This window comes from Tamandua tetradactyla, chromosome 12 (genome assembly GCF_023851605.1).
Source record: "Tamandua tetradactyla isolate mTamTet1 chromosome 12, mTamTet1.pri, whole genome shotgun sequence".
Classification (NCBI taxonomy): domain Eukaryota; kingdom Metazoa; phylum Chordata; class Mammalia; order Pilosa; family Myrmecophagidae; genus Tamandua; species Tamandua tetradactyla.
This window is the reverse complement of record NC_135338.1, coordinates 63047126-63067243: the sequence shown is the minus strand read 5'-3', so window position 1 is coordinate 63067243 and position 20118 is coordinate 63047126. Positions and strand designations below refer to the sequence as shown.

The 20118-nt window shown below is 42.3% G+C and overlaps 1 pseudogene; it reads right to left on the bottom strand.

Moving 5' to 3' along the window:
* Positions 1 to 2964: 2964 nt before the first annotated feature.
* Positions 2965 to 3935, bottom strand: LOC143651433 (T-complex protein 11-like protein 1 pseudogene; annotated as a pseudogene).
* Positions 3936 to 20118: the final 16183 nt, after the last annotated feature.

The window sequence follows — 20118 nt, the reverse complement described above, 5'->3', positions numbered from 1 at the left end:
TGCAAGCGGTGGGGACAACCATATCAATAGGTTGAGTCCTTGATCTTGGTGTATGTTCTTATGAAACTTATCCCAACAAAGGATAGGGTAAGCCTACCTAAAATCAGGCTTAAGAGTCACCCCCAGGGTGGGCCACAGTGGCTCAGCAGGCAGAGTTCTCACCTTCCATGCTGGAAACCCAGGTTCGATTCCTGGTGCCTGCCCATGCAAAAAAAAAAAAAGAGTCACCCCCAGAGAACCTCTTTTGTTGCTGAGATATGGCCTCTATCTCTCTCAGCCAACAGAGCAAGCGAACTCATTGCCCTCCCTCCTTGTACGTGGGACATGACTCCCACGGGTGTAAACCTCCCTGGCAATGTGGGACAGAAATCCTAGGATGAGCTGGGACTCAGCATCCAGGGATTGAGAAAACCTTCTCAGCCGAAAGGGGGAAGGGAGAAATGAGACAAAATAAAGTGTCAGTGGCTGAGAGATTTCAAAGAGTCAAGAAGTTATCCTGGAGGTTATTCTTATGCATTATATAGATATCCCCTTTTTAGTTTGTGGTATATTAGAGTGACTAGAGGAAAGTATCTAAAACTGTAGAGCTGTTCTCTAGTAGCCTTGTTTCTTAAAGAAAATTGTATAAAGATATAACATTTACAATGTGACTGTGTGATTGTGAAGACCTTGTGTCTGATGTTACCTTTATTTAAGGTTTGTACAGATGAGAAAAAATATGAATAAAAAATAAATAAATAATAGGGGGAACAAAGGTTAAAATATATTAGGTGGATGGAAATACTGGCAGTCAATGAGATGGAGGGGTAAGGGATATGGCATGTATGAGTTTTTTCTTTTTTCTTTTTATTTCTTTTTCTGGAGTGAGTGATGTATTGTTCTAAAAAATGGTTATGAATATACAACTATGTGATGATATGGTGAGCCATTGATTGTACACCATGTATGGAATGTTTGTATGTTAAAAATGTTTGTGTTTGTATATTGTTTTGTCAATAAAAATATTAAAAATTTATATATAGTGTCCTTCTTTGTCTCTTTTAATTGTTTTACATTTGAAGTCTAATTAGTATAGCTGCCCCTGCTCTTTTCTGGTTGTTGTTTGTGTGAAATATGTTTTCCCAATCTTTCACTTTCAATCTGCTTCTGTTATTGGGTCTTAAGTTAGTTTCTTATAGACAGCATATAGATGGGTTTTGAAATCCATTCTGTCAGTCTATGTCTTTTGCTTGGGGCATTTAATCCATTAACATTTAATGTTATTACTGTAAAGGCAGTACTTTCTTCTCCCATTTTTTTTTGTATTTTATATGTCATATTTTTACCCTTACTGATAGTCTTCATTTGTACACTCTTCCAGACTGCTTTCTCTTGTTTTTCCTATCTGCCTGTAGTGCTCCCTTTAGAATTTCTTATAGATCCAGTCTCTTAGTCACAAACTCTTTCAGTGACCATTTGTTTGAAAACATTTTTAAACTATTTCTATTTTTTTTTTTTTGTGCACGGTCCAGGAAATTTCCCTCATTTTTGAAGGACAGTTTTGCTGGATACAGAGTTCTTGGTTGGCAGTTTTTCTCTTTCAGAATTTTAAATATATCTACATCTGTCTTCTCACCTCCATGGTTTCTGCTGAAAAAAAATTCACATATAGTCTTATGAAGCTTCCCTTTTATATGATGGATTGCTTTTCTCTTGCTGCTTTCAGAATTCTCTCTCTGTCCTTGACATTTGACAATCTGATTAGTAAATATCTTGGAGTAGGTCTATTTGGATATATCAGTTTGGGATATGCTGCACTTCTTGGATCTGTAATTTTATGTCTTTCATAAGAGATGGGAAATTTTCCATGATTATTTCCTCCATTAATCTTTCTGCCCCCTTTCCCTTCTCCTCTCCTTCTGGGACACCCATAACATGCATATCAGTGTGCTTCATGTTGTCATTTATTTCTCTGAGAATATGTTCATATTTTTCCATTGTTTTCCCTATCTGTTCTTTTGTGTTTAGGATTTTACATGTCCTGTCCTCTAGTTCACAAATCCTTTCTTCTGCTTCTTCAAGTCTTCTATTGTAAGCACTCCACTATTTTCTTAATCTCTTCTATTGTGCCTTTCATTCCTATTAAGTTCTGCCTTTTTTGTTCATCTTGTAAAAAACAAACACTTTATAATCAAATGCTCTCCTCTAGAATACAAGAATCAGTACAGGCCCTGGGGCCTTGGCTAGTCCAGGCAGGGATAAAATAGTACATGGGGGTGGGGAGTGGGCAGTAGGACCAAATAGCCCTTACAACACAAAATACCTGGAGGGATGAGTTGAGGGGGGTGGGGCGTTTTACAGGACAGGGACAAGGGTCTACAGAGAATCATGGCTTGGTTTCATGTACTCTTGGGTGGCTGTCAGTATAGAGTGTCTGAGGGAAAATATACTCAGATCACAGAAGAAAAGGACTCCAGCCTCCTTGGAGGGACATGGCTGCTACAAACATGTCAGATTAGGGACTGGAGACATATCAGCAGTCAACTGTTCAAAGCTGAGTGTTACCTATAAAACTCAAGATAACAAAACGCTTCTTTGATTTGTAAATTTACTCATAACTATAATCCCTCAAAACAGAATTCAGTACAATATCAGGTCTTTTCAATAGTGATACACAGTATTCTCCCCTTTGGAATCAGTGTTGTTAAATAAAAATGTACTAAATAGCTATTTTCCAAATCAACATTCCAGTTGGGAAAAAGCATTCTGAGTTGAGTGAATAATACTGCTGTAGGGTGCATGCATGTTATTGTTTGACGAGGATCTTACTGAGGAGAGCATCATAGTAGGGACTTAAGACCATCTTGTTATAGTTTATGAGGTGAAAAAACTTAATAGCAACTTCCTCTAGCTCTTTCTGTATTGGACCCAATCCACCAGGCACTGTGGGAAATGGCTTCTGATGATCTGAAGCAAGGGAGGTTTCTAAGAAGGCCAGGATATGAGAATTTCAGGGAAAGGTCTCTGAAGGTGGTCCCATTTCAGAAGTTTCAAGCAGGAATCATTCTGGACAGCAACAGGACTTGGCGTGGTAACATTCTCAGAGCAAGCAGCCCCTCCCACAATGGGCAAGGAATTTTTATACTTCTGATTCACAAGGTTATCTGCAGCTTCTTTTAGCCACTGGGTAACCAAGCCCAGGGAATTTTGTTGCTTCTCCAAAAGGTTTTGAAACTTTTCCCTTTCATATTGAACTGTCTGCTGCGTGAGATATGGCCTAATGCTACTGATAGTAAAGTTTGCCATGTCCACTTTCATTAGGCCCAACACAGAAAGAGTTGCCCTGAAAAAGGGGCACTATTTCCTTAATATCCTTTAATTTCTTAACTTCATCATCACAAGTGGTGCACATAATGTCCCCATTATTCCAATAATGAATTCTGCTGACTTTGGAATGTCCAAGGCCCTGTTCTTTGCTTCTTGCTTTATCAGCTCCAGATCCAAGACTTCTGTTATTTGGTTTCTCAGTCTAGTGTGACCAGGAAGCAAGAAAGATAAGAAAGTCTCTGATTTCTCCTACAAGTTTGATGGCATGGCCATATGTCTGGGGGGTCTTCACTTAGCTGGACACTCAAACAATCTCAAAAAGCTTTATGTACAATCTCCTTTATTCTCTTCTCCAAGCTGTCTTCTGATAATTCAAGTGGTTTAATTTGAAAGTTTCCATTTACTACAATTTCATGGGCTAGAGCCATGTTAGTGACGCATTGTCTCCAGGAGTTCTTCTACTGTCACAAACCAAGGAGGGCTAGAGTGAGGTCTTTGCACTCTTTGGGGCCTGGGAGAGGTGGGGTTTATTTTTTTCTTTCCACAGCATCTTCAAGGCCTTGCTCAGAATCATTCGATTTTGCGTTTCTTCCTTCATTTATATTGGACTTGTCAAGGTTTTCAGACATTCCTCAATTAAGTTTTTTCTCCTTCTTGCTGCGGACTTGATGTTCTCCTTCCAGCTGCTCTGACAGTGACTCAGGTAGAGACCCGCACTGAAGCGGGGGCGGGGAGTGATGCACAGAGAACTAGAGTGGTTCAGCCTCTGCTCCTCCAAGGCCACATCCCTCGCCGCACTGTGGACGGTCCTCTCTGTACAGTTCGGGTGAGTCATGCTCACAACAGCAGTTCCTCAGCACCAGGAAGCTCTATTTTTTGAAGACTGTCTTGCTTATTTATTATTTTGCAGCAAAATGCCCAACATAAACATAATGGCAAATATCCAGCTGTGCAAAAGGAGATAGTGCTTAAGTACAAATAGGAGACATGATTTCTTTTAAAGTAATTACTTAAACACAACTGAGATCCTACAAGCATTTGGACTTGAGGGCTTCTAGGTCTGCATACATGAGCTGCCTCTTCTATGGACCCACTAAAATGGCCATGACTCTCCTCCCTCCACAGTAATCAATACATGGATTCAGTGGTATCATTGGTCCAATGTGATCACAATGATCCCCTTTTCTAGAGCTTTCCCTATCCCTGCACAGATTTGATCTGTCTGGGTAAAAACAAAAGGGCTTTCTTAAAGGCCAATGGTCCATAATTCTACATGATTCTCTTTGTTCCCATTTCTAGTAAGACAGACAAACTGGATGACTTTCTTCAATTCATTGTACAGGATCATCACAAATGGTCCACCCATGTCTCTGAGAACATTGGACCATGAATCCTTGAAGAGGGCTGTCACCTTCATCTTTGAAAACTTTCCTCCACCAACAGTACTATTAAACATGATGTCATCTTCTTTGCATCCAGACTGCATCATTATCCACCACCTCATGGAATTGAAGGAATAGGAGATGACACCAGCCACAGCTTCCATGGTTTGGGCAATTATCCTGCTCACTGCCATGTGTGTATTCTTGGGGTCAGGGAGTGCTCTAGTTTTCTAGAGCACTGGAATGCAATATACCAGAAACAGAATGACTTTTAGAAAGGGGAATTTAATAAGTTTCTAATTTACAGTTCTAAGGTTGAGAAAATGTCCCAATTAAAACAAGTCTATAGAACTGTCCAATCTAAGGCATCCAGGGAAAGATACCTTGGCTCAAGAAGGCCGATGAAGTTTAGGGTTTCTCTCACAAGTGAAAAGGCACATGGCGAACACAGTCCAGTTCCTCTCTCATCTGGAAAGGCACATGGCGAGCATGGTGTCATCTGCTAGCTTTCTCCTGGATTCCTGTTTCATGAAGCTCTCTGGGAGGCATTTTCCTTCTTCATCTCCAAAGCACTGCTTTATGGACTCTGCTTCATGGTGCTGCAGAAAGGAGAAAGGAAATTCTTTGCTCTCTGTGACTCTCCTTTCTTCAAAATGTTTCCTCTTTTATAGGACTCCAGAAACTTATCAAGACCCACCAAATGGGTGGAGACATGTCATTACCTAATCCAGCTTAACAACCACTCTTGATTTAATCACATCTCCAGACAGATGATCTGACTACAGTTTCAAACATACAGTATTGAATGGGATTATTCTGCCTTTACGAAATGGGATCTAGATTAAAACATGGTTTTTCTAGTGTACATCCATCCTCTCAAACCAGCACATTCTACCCTCTGGACCCTAAAAAACACATGTTTTCCCATATACAAAATATATTAATTTCATAACAATATCAGAAATCCTTAAATCATTTCAGTAGCAATACAAATACAAAGTTAGAAACAGTACAAACTCCTATCAAAGTTAATTACAGGTATAGTGTGTTCTAAGACAAAATTATCCTCTGTTTCTAGACCTATAAAAACTCAAAACAAGTTATATGCTGTCAACATACAAAGGCGGAACAGTCATAGGATATATATACCCATTTCCACAGGGAGGAAAGAACACAGGGGTTGCAGGACTCAAGCAGTTTTGAAAACCCGCAGGGCAAAGTCCATTAGATTTCAAAGTCTGAGAATCATTTATCCTCAGGGCTTAAGAAAGCAGCAGTCCCACCCTTTCCAAGGGCCTACACAGAGGCCTGTCACTCTCCAAATGCAACCTTGGGTGACATTGGGGAGACCACCTTTTTCTCGGCTCCACCCTCTCCAAGCATCGGGGCCACACCCGGGCTCTCTGCCATATCCAGGGCACATGCTCAACCCCTCCATGCGGTGGCAGCCAGGCTCTCCCCAAACCCTAAGAAATGTGCTACACCCTCTCCAAGGCCTGAGGCGGCATGACTCTTCCATTGCAATGAGATGGAAGGCCCATCTTCTACATTTGGGGCAAACTCACCCTCTCCACGGGCTTGGGTGGGTCCGCTCTCCTGGCCCAAGCCTTCCTGACTTCAGACCTCAGCCTCCATGGTTTTGCATCTGAAGTTATTTTTCCTCCAACATGTCTCTTCTCTGATCCCCCCCAGTCCAGACTGGCAGCAGCTCTGTTTATACAGGTCCCACAGCACTCTCATTGGCTTTCTATGCAGTAGCCTTGGATCATGCCCATCTGACATAGAGAGTCTCCATAAATCCTTCCTGGATAACTCCACGTCCAATCCTGGCTTTCTCTGAAATGGCTGACTGGCTCCATATTTGGTCAAGACCTCATGTGGGGCACTGTTCTCTAGGGTCTCCCTTCCTGGAAGCCCAGAATTTTCCAGAATATCAGTTTCTAGTTTCTTTGTACCCAAGAGTTCGGTTCTCAGCTTATCTCTTTCTTGTTCACATTTCACTATAAGCTGTGAGGAGAAACCAGGCTGCACTTTTGACATTTAATTTGGAGATCTCTTCTGCTAAATATCCAAGTTCATGGCTTTTAAAATCAGGCTTCCAGCCAAAGCCACTAGTCAATTTTGCCAGATTATCTGCCATTCTAAAACAAGGATCGCCTTCCTTCCAGTCTGAAATACTGCATGCCTCATTTCTGTCTAGAGCTTCGTCACAGGTAGCTTTAGAGTCCACATTTCTACCGACAGTCTCTTCAAAGCATTTTAGGCCTTCTCTATCAAGTTTCTCACAACTCTTCCAGAATCTTCCCCTTATCCATTTAAAAAGCTGTTCCAACATGTTTGGTATTTGCAAACTGCAGCAGCAGCACCCCACTCTCTGGTACCAAAATCTGTTCTAGTTTGCTAGCTGCCAGAATGCAGTATACCAGAAACGGAATGTCTTTAAAAAGGGGAATTTAATGAGTTACTAGTTTACAGTTCTAAGGCCGAGAAAATGTCCCATTAAAACAAATCTACAGAAATGTCCAATCTAAGGCATCCAGGGAAAGATACCTTGGCTCAAGAAGGCTGATGAAGTTCAGGGTTTCTCTCTCAAGGGAGAAGGGCACATGGTGAACACAGACAGAGTTTCTCTCTCAGCTGGAAGGACACATGGTAAACACAGTCAGGGCTTCTCTCTCAGCTGGAAGGGCACACTGCAAACACAGCATCATCTGCTAGCTTTCTCTCCTGGTTTCCGGTTTCATGAAGCTCCCTGGGAGGCGTTTTCCTTCTTCATCACCAAAGGCCACTGGGTTGTGTGCTCTCTGCTTCATGGTGATGCAGCATTCTCTACTCTCTCTGAATCTCTCTCATTCTCCAAAATGTTTCCACTTTTATAGGACTCCAGTAAACCAATTAAGACCCACCCAAATGGGTGGAGACACGCCTCCATCTAATCCAGTTTAACAACCACTCTTGAAATCACATAAGAAATGGCTGCTTTTACAAAATGGGATTGAGATTAAACATGGCTTTTCTAGAGTACAAGCATCCTTTCAAACCAGCACAATCACAAAGTCTGATGACATCCGAGGCCCGTACCAGGGCCTCAATGTCTCTGTGCAAGCCATCATCATCTACAGGGAAACCTATTTTGATGTGTATGATACAGCCAAAGGTATGCTCCCTGTGCTGGTTTGAGAGGTTGTATGTCCCCTAGAAAAGCCATGTTTTAATCAAAATCCCATTTTGTAAAGGCAGAATAATCCCATTCAATACTGTATGTTTGAAACTGTAGTCAGATCATCTGTCTGGAGATGTGATTAAATCAAGAGTGGTTGTTAAGATGGATTAGGTGACCCATTTGGTGGGCCTTGATAAGTTTCTGGAGTCCTATAAAAGAGGAAACATTTTGGAGAAAGGCGATTCAGAGAGAGCAGAGAATGCTGCAACACCATGCAGCAGAGAGTCCATCAGCCAGCGCTTTGGAGATGAAGAAGGAAAATGACTTCCAGGGGCTTCATGAAACAAGAAGCCAGGAGCGAAAGCTAGCAGATGGCACTGTGCTCACCATGTGCCTTTCCAGATGAAAGAGAAACCATGACTGTGTTCGCCATGTGCCTTCTCACTTGCAAGAGAAACCCTGAACTTCATCAGCCTTCTTGAGCCAAGGTATCTTTCCCTGGATGCCTTAGATTGGACATTTCTGTAGATTTGTTTTAATGGGACATTTTCTCGGCCTTAGAACTGTAAACTAGTAACTCATTAAATTCCCCTTTTTAAAGACATTCCGTTTCTGGTATACTGCATTCTGGCAGCTAGCAAACTAGAACAGATTTTGGTACCAGAGAGTGGGGTGCTGCTGCTGCAGTTTGCAAATACCAAACATGTTGGAACAGCTTTTTAAATGGATAAGGGGAAGATTCTGGAAGAGTTGTGAGAAACTTGATAGAGAAGGCCTAAAATGCTTTGAAGAGACTGTCGGTAGAAATGTGGACTCTAAAGCTACCTGTGACGAAGCTCTAGACAGAAATGAGGCATGCAGTATTTCAGACTGGAAGGAAGGCGATCCTTGTTTTAGAATGGCAGATAATCTGGCAAAATTGACTAGTGGCTTTGGCTGGAAGCCTGATTTTAAAAGCCATGAACTTGGATATTTAGCAGAAGAGATCTCCAAATTAAATGTCAAAAGTGCAGCCTGGTTTCTCCTCACAGCTTATAGTGAAATGTGAACAAGAAAGAGATAAGCTGAGAACCGAACTCTTGGGTACAAAGAAACTAGAAACTGATATTCTGGAAAATTCTGGGCTTCCAGGAAGGGAGACCCTAGAGAACAGTGCCCCACATGAGGTCTTGACCAAATATGGAGCCAGTCAGCCATTTCAGAGAAAGCCAGGATTGGACGTGGAGTTATCCAGGAAGGATTTATGGAGACTCTCTATGTCAGATGGGCATGATCCAAGGCTACTGCATAGAAAGCCAATGAGAGTGCTGTGGGACCTGTATAAACAGAGCTGCTGCCAGTCTGGACTGGGGGGGATCAGAGAAGAGACATGTTGGAGGAAAAATAACTTCAGATGCAAAACCATGGAGGCTGAGGTCTGAAGTCAGGAAGGCTTGGGCCAGGAGAGCGGACCCACCCAAGCCCGTGGAGAGGGTGAGTTTGCCCCAAATGTAGAAGATGGGCCTTCCATCTCATTGCAATGGAAGAGTCATGCCGCCTCAGGCCTTGGAGAGGGTGTAGCACATTTCTTAGGGTTTGGGGAGAGCCTGGCTGCCACCGCATGGAGGGGTTGAGCATGTGCCCTGGATATGGCAGAGAGCCCGGGTGTGGCCCCGATGCTTGGAGAGGGTGGAGCCGAGAAAAAGGTGGTCTCCCCAATGTCACCCAAGGTTGCATTTGGAGAGTGACAGGCCTCTGTGTAGGCCCTTGGAAAGGGTGGGACTGCTGCTTTCTTAAGCCCTGAGGATAAATGATTCTCAGACTTTGAAATCTAATGGACTTTGCCCTGCGGGTTTTCAAAACTGCTTGAGTCCTGCAACCCCTGTGTTCTTTCCTCCCTGTGGAAATGGGTATATATATCCTATGACTGTTCCGCCTTTGTGTGTTGGCAGCAAATAACTTGTTCTGAGTTCTACAGGTCCAGAGCAAATGGAGAAAATTTTGCCTTAGGAGTGTCCATGCCTTTAATTAACTTTGATGAGACTTTGTACTGATTTTAATCTTGTATTTGAAATGTTACTGGAATGGTTTAAGGTTCTCTGATATTGTTATGGAATGAATGTGTTTTGTATATGGGGAAAACATGTGTTTTTTAGGGTCCAGAGGGTGGAATGTGCTGGTTTGAAAGGATGCACATACCCTAGAAGAGCCATGTTTTAATTCTAATCCCATTTTGTAAAGGCAGCCATTTCTTATGTGATTAAATCAAGAGTGGTTGTTAAGCTGGATTGGATGGAGGTGTGTCTCCACCCATTTGGGTGGGTCTTAATTGGTTTACTGGAGTCCTTTAAAAGAGGAAACATTTTGGAGACTGAGAGAGATTCAGAGAGAGCAGAGAATGCTGCAGCACCACGAAGCAGAGAGTCCACGAGCCAGTGGCCTTTGGTGATGAAGAAGGAAAACACCTCCCAGGGAGCTTCATGAAACCAGAAGCCAGGAGAGAAAGCTAGCAGATGATGCTGTGTTTGCCATGTGCACTTCCAGCTGAGAGAGAAACTCTGTCTGTGTTCACCATGTGCCCTTCTCACTTGAGAGAGAAACCATGAACTTCATCAGCCTCCTTGAACCAAGGTATCTTTCCCTGGATGCCTTAGATTGGACATTTCTATAGACCTGTTTTAATTGGAACATTTTCTCAGCCTTAGAACTTTAAACTAGCAAGTCATTAAATTCCCACTTTTAAAAGATATTCTGTTTCTGGTATATTGCATTCTGGCAGCTAGCAAACTAGAACCGTGATCTTCACCAGTCTCCCAGGTCTTTGAATTATCTTTCTGTGCCAGTTTTCCCAACATCAACTGCCAGATGGGTTCTAGTAAAATCCAGTGGGTAGACAAAGCACAGAGAAGTGACTTCAGCTGTCCTGCTGGAGGCCAGGTTGCTAGCAGAATACCTCAAGAACTGTGTATGTGTGTCTACACCACCCAGAAACACCTGCTTATGCTTAGTCTTAAAGGCAAAGTGGAGAGCTTGAGTGGGGAAGTAGCAGAAGACATTGGCCAAGTTACCTCTCCAGAAGGAGAGGATGCCCTGCTCCTTAGGAATGTGGATTAAAGTTCACAATGCCTTTGTATTGTTTTGGGTGGTGATTTGTTTACTGGCATGTTGTACTTGCAGCAGCATGATCCGCTCAATGGGAGCCATGGCCATCTTGGAGATGGTGCCAGCAATGCTGCCTATCAGGAAGTCCTTGGTGAAGGAGATGGTCTGTTCCATCATGGCAGAAGTGCAGGAAGCAGAGCAGATGCAGGGCCAGGTGGAAGCATTAAGAGCTTGAAGGGTCAGCCTCTGGTTCACACAGCTGCCACTTGCACTGAAAGACCCATTTGTTTTTTCAAGTTCTGCTTTATGGTCACCCAATGTCTTCTTTATATCCTTCACACCTTTTGCCACATCTTCCCTCAACTCACTGATTTCATTTTTTAATTGATTTGGCATGCTTGTTTGAACATTAGTTGTTTCAACTCCTGTATCTCATTTGGAGTGTTAGTTTGTTCCTTTGATTGGGCCATATCTTTGTTTTTCCTAATGTGACTCATAATTTTTTGTTGGTGTCTTAGCATCTGATTTCCTTGATTAGTTTATTCTGGAGATCATTTTCACTCTTTTACCTAGGTTTTTTTTGTTGTTGGCTGGTTTTGTTCTCTATCTATCCTTTGGCATTCAATTCAACTTATTCCAGTCCTCTAGCATAGTTTCTATTTAACTGATCAGAATTTTTAAGCTTTGTTTCTCTGGTTCTTGCCCTGTGTAAATGGAACCTTTTTACCCTGGGATGGGGGAGGGTGGTCCCAGATATGATCAACCACAATCAGATTTTCCCAGACAAGACAGGCCCAGGTCTCAGAAGAAGGGTGTAATCAGTGTCAAGTTTCCCTGAGGATGAAACCCAACAGCCTGTATGAGATTCCTGTGAAGCCTCTAGACTCTGTGCTTTTCATAACCCCCCTAGCAAGTGGTGTTCATCAGCCTGCAGCTCCCCACCCATATAAAGTGTCATGGTGCCTTTAATTCTCAGAAGACCCTGTCCCTGCCAGGGGTATAGCTGAGACAGAAGCTGAGGTAGAAGGAGGGCTTAGGGCTTAGCCCCTGGGGTCTGAATTCTCTGAAGGAGGGCCACCACTTGAGCTGGGCCCTCCTCTCCCCCCCTTACATGGGGAAGATAAGCTCTTTAGGGAATTATATCCTTCACTTGACTCATTACTTTGTCTCTCAGACCTATCTTAACTCCACCCTTGCTTGGGTCCAGGATGACCACTGAAAATGCCTGAGGCTTTCTCTAATGAACTACTTGGAATAGTTTTTTTAAAAAAGGAAAGAAAATGAAATCCCTTTTCAGAGCCAGTCCCCAGTCCCCAAGGTTTGCCTTTCAGGAGCTGGAGTTGATAGCTGGCTCTATGTACTGCTTTTTCTTGGGACACAGCCCTTTTCCAGTATTCTGGGCTTCACCAACTCCAAAAGTCTCATTTTTTGTTTATTTGTTTGTTTGTTTTTTTCAAATCTGACTCTTGTCTGCCAGGATAAATGTGAGAATTCCTTTCCTGCATTGTTCTCAGTTTATTTCTGCTTAGAGCTTGTATTCAGCAATCCAATTTGTTAATTAAAACCACAATTGAAGCTTGGCTGTTGCTGCCATCTCTTGCTCCCAGCATAGACTACTTCTTTTTCCCCATGGGGAACTGCTTCCAACTGAGTCTGCTGTGCCAGTGGGAAAGGGCACAAGCCTCCAGAATTTGGGAACTTTACTACAGTTCTGTGCTGTGACCTCAACCCTTCCACCATTCCAGACTGTGCATGATGTGTGTCCAGCACGGATGTCCCCCAAACAGTTGTTCCAGACAGTTCCTGGCTGTTTACTAGCTGCTCTAGAGGACTAGATAAATTCCACACCTCCCTATGCACCATCTTGTTCCTCTCATGTCCCTTAACAGTTAATGTAAAAATTGAGGAAAAGGAATTACTTCAACCATTTAGCTGTTTGTTTTCTGTATGTCTTATATGCTATTTTGTTCCTAAGTTACACCATTACTTCCTTTTTTTGTATTTAGTTGTTGTTTGTAGTATACCATTTTAATTCCCTTCTTCTTTCCTTTTCTCTATGTATTTTTAGTTGTTTTCTTAGTGGTTACCTTGTTAATTACCATTAACATCTTAAACTGATAACAACCCTGTCTGACCAGTACCAACCTAGCTGCAGTAGTTTACAGACTCTTTACTCTATATATCTTCATCCCCTTAATATTGTTATTGTTCCAGAATATACCTTTTGATATTGTATTCTAATTAACATAGATTTATAATATTGTTGTACATATTTGCCTAAGTCATACAGGGTAGAAAAAAGCAATTACAAACCCAGAGTACAATCACACAGGATTTTATATTTACCTATGTAGTTACCTTTACCAATGTTCTTTATTTCTTCTTATGGTTTTGAGTTACTATCTAGTGTCCTTTCATTTCAGCCTGAAGGACTCTCTTCAGCATTTCTTGTAAGGAAGATCTTCTGTTCAACTCCCCTTCAGCTTTTATCTATAAATGTATTAATTTCTCCTTTATTTTTAAAAGCTAATTTTTCCATAGAAAGAATTCTTCTTGCTTAACTTTTTTTTTTAACCTCTATGAGCTTTAAATATACCATCCTACTGCCTTCTGACCTCTATGGTTTCTTACGATAAATCTGCTATTAATCTTACTTAGAGCTCTGTTATGTGGCAAATATCTTCTCTCTTGCTGTCTTCAAAAGCCTTTCTTTAATTTTGGATTTTGACAATTTTGCTATAATGTGTCCTGGTGTAGCTGTCTTAGAGTCTGTTTTGCTTGTAGTTCATTAGGATTCCTGGATGTGTGTATTCATGTCTTTCATCAGATTTGGGGAAAATTTCTTGCTGTTAATTCTTCAAATAACTGCACCTTTCTCTCTCTGTGTTGTCCTTCTTAGACTCCAATGATGTGTATGTTGGTGTGCTTGATGGTGTCCCACAGGTTCTTCGGACTTTATTCATTTTTCTTTCTTCCTGTTCCTCACACTGGACAGTTCCAATTGTCTTGTCTTCTAGTTTGTTGATCTTTCTGCCTGTTCAAATCTGCTGTTGTTTTTCATTTTGATTACTGTAATTTGTTGTCAAAAATTTAGATTTGGTTCCTTTTTATAATTTCCATCTCTTTATTTTGGTCTGCAACATTTTCACAATTTCTGTTAGTTCTTTCTCATGGTTTCTCTTAGCTCATTGAGCATGTTTAAGACAGTTGAAAATTCTTTTTTTCTTGCAAATGGGCCATACTTTCCTGTTTCTTTATATGTTTTGTCATTTTGTATTGGGAACTGGGCATTCTGAGTACTAAGTTGTATAACTCTGGAAATCTGGTTCTCCCCCTCCTCTGAGATCACTAGAGTTTTATAGTAGTAGTTTTTGTTGTTCTTGAAGGCTGGAGCTCTCAGTCTGTGAGTTTTCCAAACTATTTTTACTCCCAAGTGGGGAACAGAAAGAGAAAAAAGAGAGAGAGAGAGAGAGAGAGAGAAAGGTACTGCTTCTTTAAGACTCCTCTGCTGCTTTTGTCTAAGGGAGGATGGAGCAATGGCTGCCCTCAGAGCCACTACCCACCCCCACCCATGCCGCCAATGATCTGAAAGAGCAAATAAAAAGTGTCATCATCAATGAGACCACACATTCCCAGATTTTGGAGGCCTGGGACCTTATAGCCCATTCTGGCAACAGCAAGCTGCACCCTGGTCCAGGGCTGCCATCCCCATTGCTGCCTTGCCATGAGGCTGGGGAATTGGGAATGGTAGCTGCTGCTGGAGGAGAAAGTTCCATGGTATTTATCACAGTTTAACAGCCTCTTCTTGCGCTCTTTCCTGGATGCTGCACAGTGTTCCACTAGACTCCAAAGTTTCAAAATAGTTGATTCAGACAATTCCTGCCAGTTCAATAGTTGTTTTAGTTTAGGGACTGATTCTTGGGGCTTCCTGCTCTGCCATCTTTCCACGGTTCTCCCCAGCAATAGTTTTTGATAGAGGATCTAATCAAACTAGTAAAATAAAAATGATAGCCTACAAAGTCCACCTGTTCTCCTATTGTTTGTTCATCATTTATTTCACTCCTACTTTGTGTATCTGGAGTTGAGATTATGGTGATTCCCTTGTAGAACCCACATTCTGGTAAGGGCAGAAAGACAATGATTTGTAAACTAACAGATGACTGAGATTTTTTCACATAGTAATGTGTTACGTAAAGAATAACAATTGGATATGGTTTAATCCACACTGTCCAGTACAGTAGCTGCTGACCATGTGGCCATTTAAATTAGTTAAAATTAAATAAAATTTAAAATTTAATTCCTCAAATAACACGAGCCATATTTCAGGTGTTAGACACCCATCTGTGACTAGTGGCTACTGCACTGGACAGTGCAGATACAGAACATTGTCATTGTCACAGAAAGTTCTATGGACAGTGCTGGGTTGAACTCTGTAGGATGCCTGGTAGGGGGGGTGGGACTCCTTTAGCTATGATGATTTGGAAAGGCTTGTCTGAGAAGGTAGAAGAGCCTGATGAGGGATTCCAGAGATTGGGAAAGAGCATTCCAGCTAAGGACCCGCTGGTTCAAAGGCCCTGAGGCATGACATTAGTTGGTAATGATGTTAATGAGCTGGAGAAGATGGGTGCCTACGGCAGTTAAAGAGGTGAGCTGGGCCAGGTCATAGGCCATAGTGAAGACTTTGACTTTTACTCAGAGTGGGATGGAAGACACTGGAAAGTTTTCACCTGGGGAGTGATGTGATCTAACTTAGGCTATAAAAGGATGGCTGCTGCTGATGGGTATAGGATGGATGTGTGTGAGTGAGGGGTAGGGTGGGGTGGGGTGGACAAAGGAAACCAGTTTGCTGCTTGGAAGCTTTCACAAGGGCCCTGGACAACCATGAAGCTGGCTGGGACTATTTTCTCCATTACAAATTGCAGCTTGTATTGACCTGAATAACTTCACATTTTTAATACTTTTGGGCTCATTCTGTTACTGAGATGATACTGACTGGCATAATAACACTTTTGGCATTTTGTTCTGTTTCAAATACTGCTGTTTGCATCAGCTTTAACATGGAAAGGAAGGACTTTTATTACAATGGTGTGCCCCCCACTTTCTTTTTTTTAAGATTTTAACTCATTTCAAAAGTTAAATATCAATGCAGAAATTTTAGCAAGCACAAGATGTGATGGTTGAGTTCATATGTCAGCTTGGCTAAGTTATGGTGTCCATTTGCTTGGCCAAGCAAATACTGGCTGATAAGTACTGTGAGAGTACAGTATTTCCTGAATTTAAATAGTCAAACTGGTTGTATCTATGGCTGATTACATCTATAATCAACAAAGAAGATTGCCTTCAGCAACAAGAGAAATCTCATCCAATCAGTTGGAGTTCTTAGAGGAAAAGCTGGTTATTTCAGTGATTAAAAAGAAGAATTTCTATCTCTACTTCAGCCAGCCAGCTTCTCCTGGGGAACTCATCATCTTTGTCAGAATTTTCAACTTGCAGCTTTCCTAGGAAATATATAGATATCCTGTCTATTCTGTTTTTCTGGAGTATCCTAATACAACAGACGTATAGGAGAAAGAAAAGTTTTACATTTCATAATCCCATCATCCAAAAACAATCATTGTTCTTGTTTGTGTGTATCTTCCAGTTTTTAATACCAATATATTTTCATTGATGTAAGTGTAATTATACTAATCTTGTGATTTTATAACATGATATGTCACTTAATTTTATGCTGTGAGCACATGTGTCAGCTCTGAACTTGCTCTGTGGATGTTCCTAGTGAGAAAATAGATTTTACTGCTTAATCTCTCTTTCTCCATTATAGTCAGTCTACCTTTTCCTTCCCCTGCCCTTGTTTGAGTTTTTGCCTGGATTCCTACCACCCTCTCCCATCACATTTCAGCTCTGTTTGTCTTCTGACTTTGTCCAGGGTCTGCCCTTTCTGGCTATGGACTGAAGGACATGGATTCCTTGACTTAGCTGTTGATGACCTCTGAGAGCCTTGCCTTGGACTCACCTTCAGTCTTTCCACCACTGGCTGCCTTGGGTAGGAACTTCTGCCCTTGTGCTGGCTTGAGGGACCCAAGCCCAAGCTTCCTTGGTCAGTGCCCTGGTTCGGTCCATCTTCTTCTCCCTAAGAAGGAGTTTGAACAGCGAAAGTCTTTTAGGTGGCCCCCAACTCCCTGGCAATTTCTTACCTCTCTGATCAATTCTGTCCACTGTTGTCAGTTACCTTCCTAAAACATGGCTGAATCACATCATGTCCCTGATCAGAGACCTTCAGTGGCACCAAGACAAATCTAAGGTCCTTGGCATGCCACTCAAGACCCTCCAAGGCCTTTCCTGTTTCCCTGGGTGTCCATGGGGCCTCCTGTCTTCCCAACCCTGACTCATCTGCTCCTGCCTCTGCTCTTTCCTCCACTTGCACTGTCTCCTCACCCATGCCCCTCACCTTCTACCTCTTTGCTAATTGAAATCCTCCTCATTTTTATCCTCAGCTCAAACACCACTCTTTCCTGATGCCCCACATTCTCCCCTTTGGAGTCACTCCCTCCCTGGGATCTATGGACATCCCCGAACACCTTGCTTGCATCCCAGCAGTTTACTCACCCCACCTGGTCCCCTCATTGTGGACCCGTGATGCTGGGACCACCACTCTAACCCAGTGTACAGGGCCCAGGCCAGGGCCACACCACATGTCCTCCAATTCCTAACCCAGACTCAGCAGAGTCAGAATCTGTCTGTGCTTCAGTTGCCACATCTACAAAGTGGGCGTAATAAGTGGGCCTCCTTCATATGTTGTTATGAGAATGTAAGAGAAACTGTGTGATTCTTCTACATCTCTCCCCCCCGTGAATCCCCTTGGGGGCAAGAACCACACCACACTCATCTTGGTGGCTCTACCCCTTCCACCCCCAACCTAGCATCGTGTCTGGATATAGTATCCACTCAATACACAATTGCAGAGCTGAACTGTCAGGCAAGACCATAAACCTCTTGTGTGAATAATCCTTCCTGAATTCCTATGGAACCTGGCCTATTTTAGGCACTCCCTAAATGTGTTTTGAATTGGATATGGAAACGTGGTCCTCAGGAACTTGAAAAAATGCACTCATTCATTTCCCCCTGGTCAGGACACTGTGGCCAGGTGCTAATTCATGCTGGTTTCTTTGGAGGAGCAAAGAAAAGTGGCATGAGGCAAAAACGGGCCATATGCCTAGCAGATTTTCACTGAGGCACTTGGCATCTATAATTATTCACTGTTTGCAGGGAAAAGATGGCATTGTAATTTATGCACTTGGCATTCTCACTCTCCTGGTGCCAAAAACCTTCTGCCCCAGTATCACATGATTTTTGCACATTGCAGGAATTGCTTTCATCTCAAATATGTTGCTCCCCCCCCCTTTTTTTAAAGAATAAAGCAGAGCTCTCAAAAGACTGTTGTAAAATGACCTATAAGGCTATTAGAAGTAGCAGGTTTCTGCATGGTGCTTCATGGAAATACCTTTTATCTGTAGCTCTCTACACCGGAAAATGTAACATCACTGAAAACACGACCCAAAGCCGTGAATGGCACACATACAAGGTGGAATGAGGTCACGCGTGCAAATGTGATACCGCTACCTCGGGTCCTCAGATCAGACGCCCCGCAGAACAGGGGAAGCCTGTCACAGTAGGAAACAAATGAGGCTATTTTAAATCCAAATCATGATTAGCTTTTTCTGGATGTTACTAAAGACAATGAAATATGCAGCATGCCCACGTACAGACTTGTACATCGAATAATTTGCAGCCACAAGGATCCATATTAAATTAATTCTGTGGGCATTTATTAAGTACTTACTCTGTGCTTACTGATGAGCTAGGAGGTGTGAGGACTGTAACTGTCTGAGATGGATTTCTCTTTGAAGTTATTCTGTGGCTGAGAGGGGGCGTCTCATGCAAACGAAGCAAAATGCTGGACTTTGTAGAGCTTGGGCCTCTGGACCTCTAGTTCTGAATGGTGCCTGGTCATACTGTATGTGTTCAGTGGTTGCTCTTGGTGTGAATGAATCGGTGGCACCTGCCCTTTTCACCACTTGGTTATCTTATTTGGCCCCTAAGGGCTGAGCATGGTGGGGGGAGGTTACCCTTGTGCCTGCAGGAAGCTGGAGCCTGAGAGAGTTAATGCGTGTCCAAAGACACATGACTAGGACAAGTCCACTCAGACTCTGTGCTTGTCCCATTGTTCCAGGAGGTCGCTCCATGCAGACTGAGCAAATGCACAGAGACCAGAGCAAAGATGGGGGCATGCCTGGATGGGACGGGAGCTGCGAAGAGAGGAGGTTGCCACGCAACACTCAAGGTCGCTTCCATAGGGCCCGTGTCAAAATTGTGGTTGCTAGGATGGCTTTAAAAAAATGTATCATGGTGTATATATAAAAATCATAAAATATACCATTTTAACCATCTTTAATGTATAGTTCTATGGCACTCATTGTGCAACTATTGCCATTCATCCTTCATCAAAATTTTTCATCACCCCAAACAGGAGCTCTGCAACAATTAAGTAGTAACTCCCCCTTCTGGACCCCAGTAGCCTTGAACCAACTTTCTGTTTCTATGAATTTGCATATTATAGCTATTTCATGCAAGTGGAAATGATATCATAGTTGTTCTTTTGTGTCTAGCCTGTTACTTAACATAATGCTTTCTAAGTGCATCCATGTAACAGCACTGTCAGAACTTCATTCCATTTATGGCTCCATAATATTCCATCATTGGGCATACCACGTTGTGCTTACCCTTTCCTTAGGTAATGAACTTTTGGGTTGATTCCACTTTTTAGCTCTAGTGAATAATGCTGCTATACACATGCACGTTCAAGTTTTTGTGTGAACATATGTTTTCATTTCACTTGGAGTCATGGGCTAACTCTGGGTTTAGCATTTTGGGTATTTGGGTTGTTTTCATGTTTTGGCTATTATGAATAATGCTGCTATGAATATTTGCTTATGTTTTTCTTTTAAGAGAGGAGTCATAGGGTTACAGAAAAATCATGCAGAAAGTACAGAGTTCCATATTTTCTCCTCACACATAGTTTCCCCTATTAACGTTTTGCTATTAACTTCATCGTAATTGATGAAAGACTAACTTCATAATTCTACTATTAACTATAGTCCATGGTTCCATGGTTGCTGTTGTTTTTGT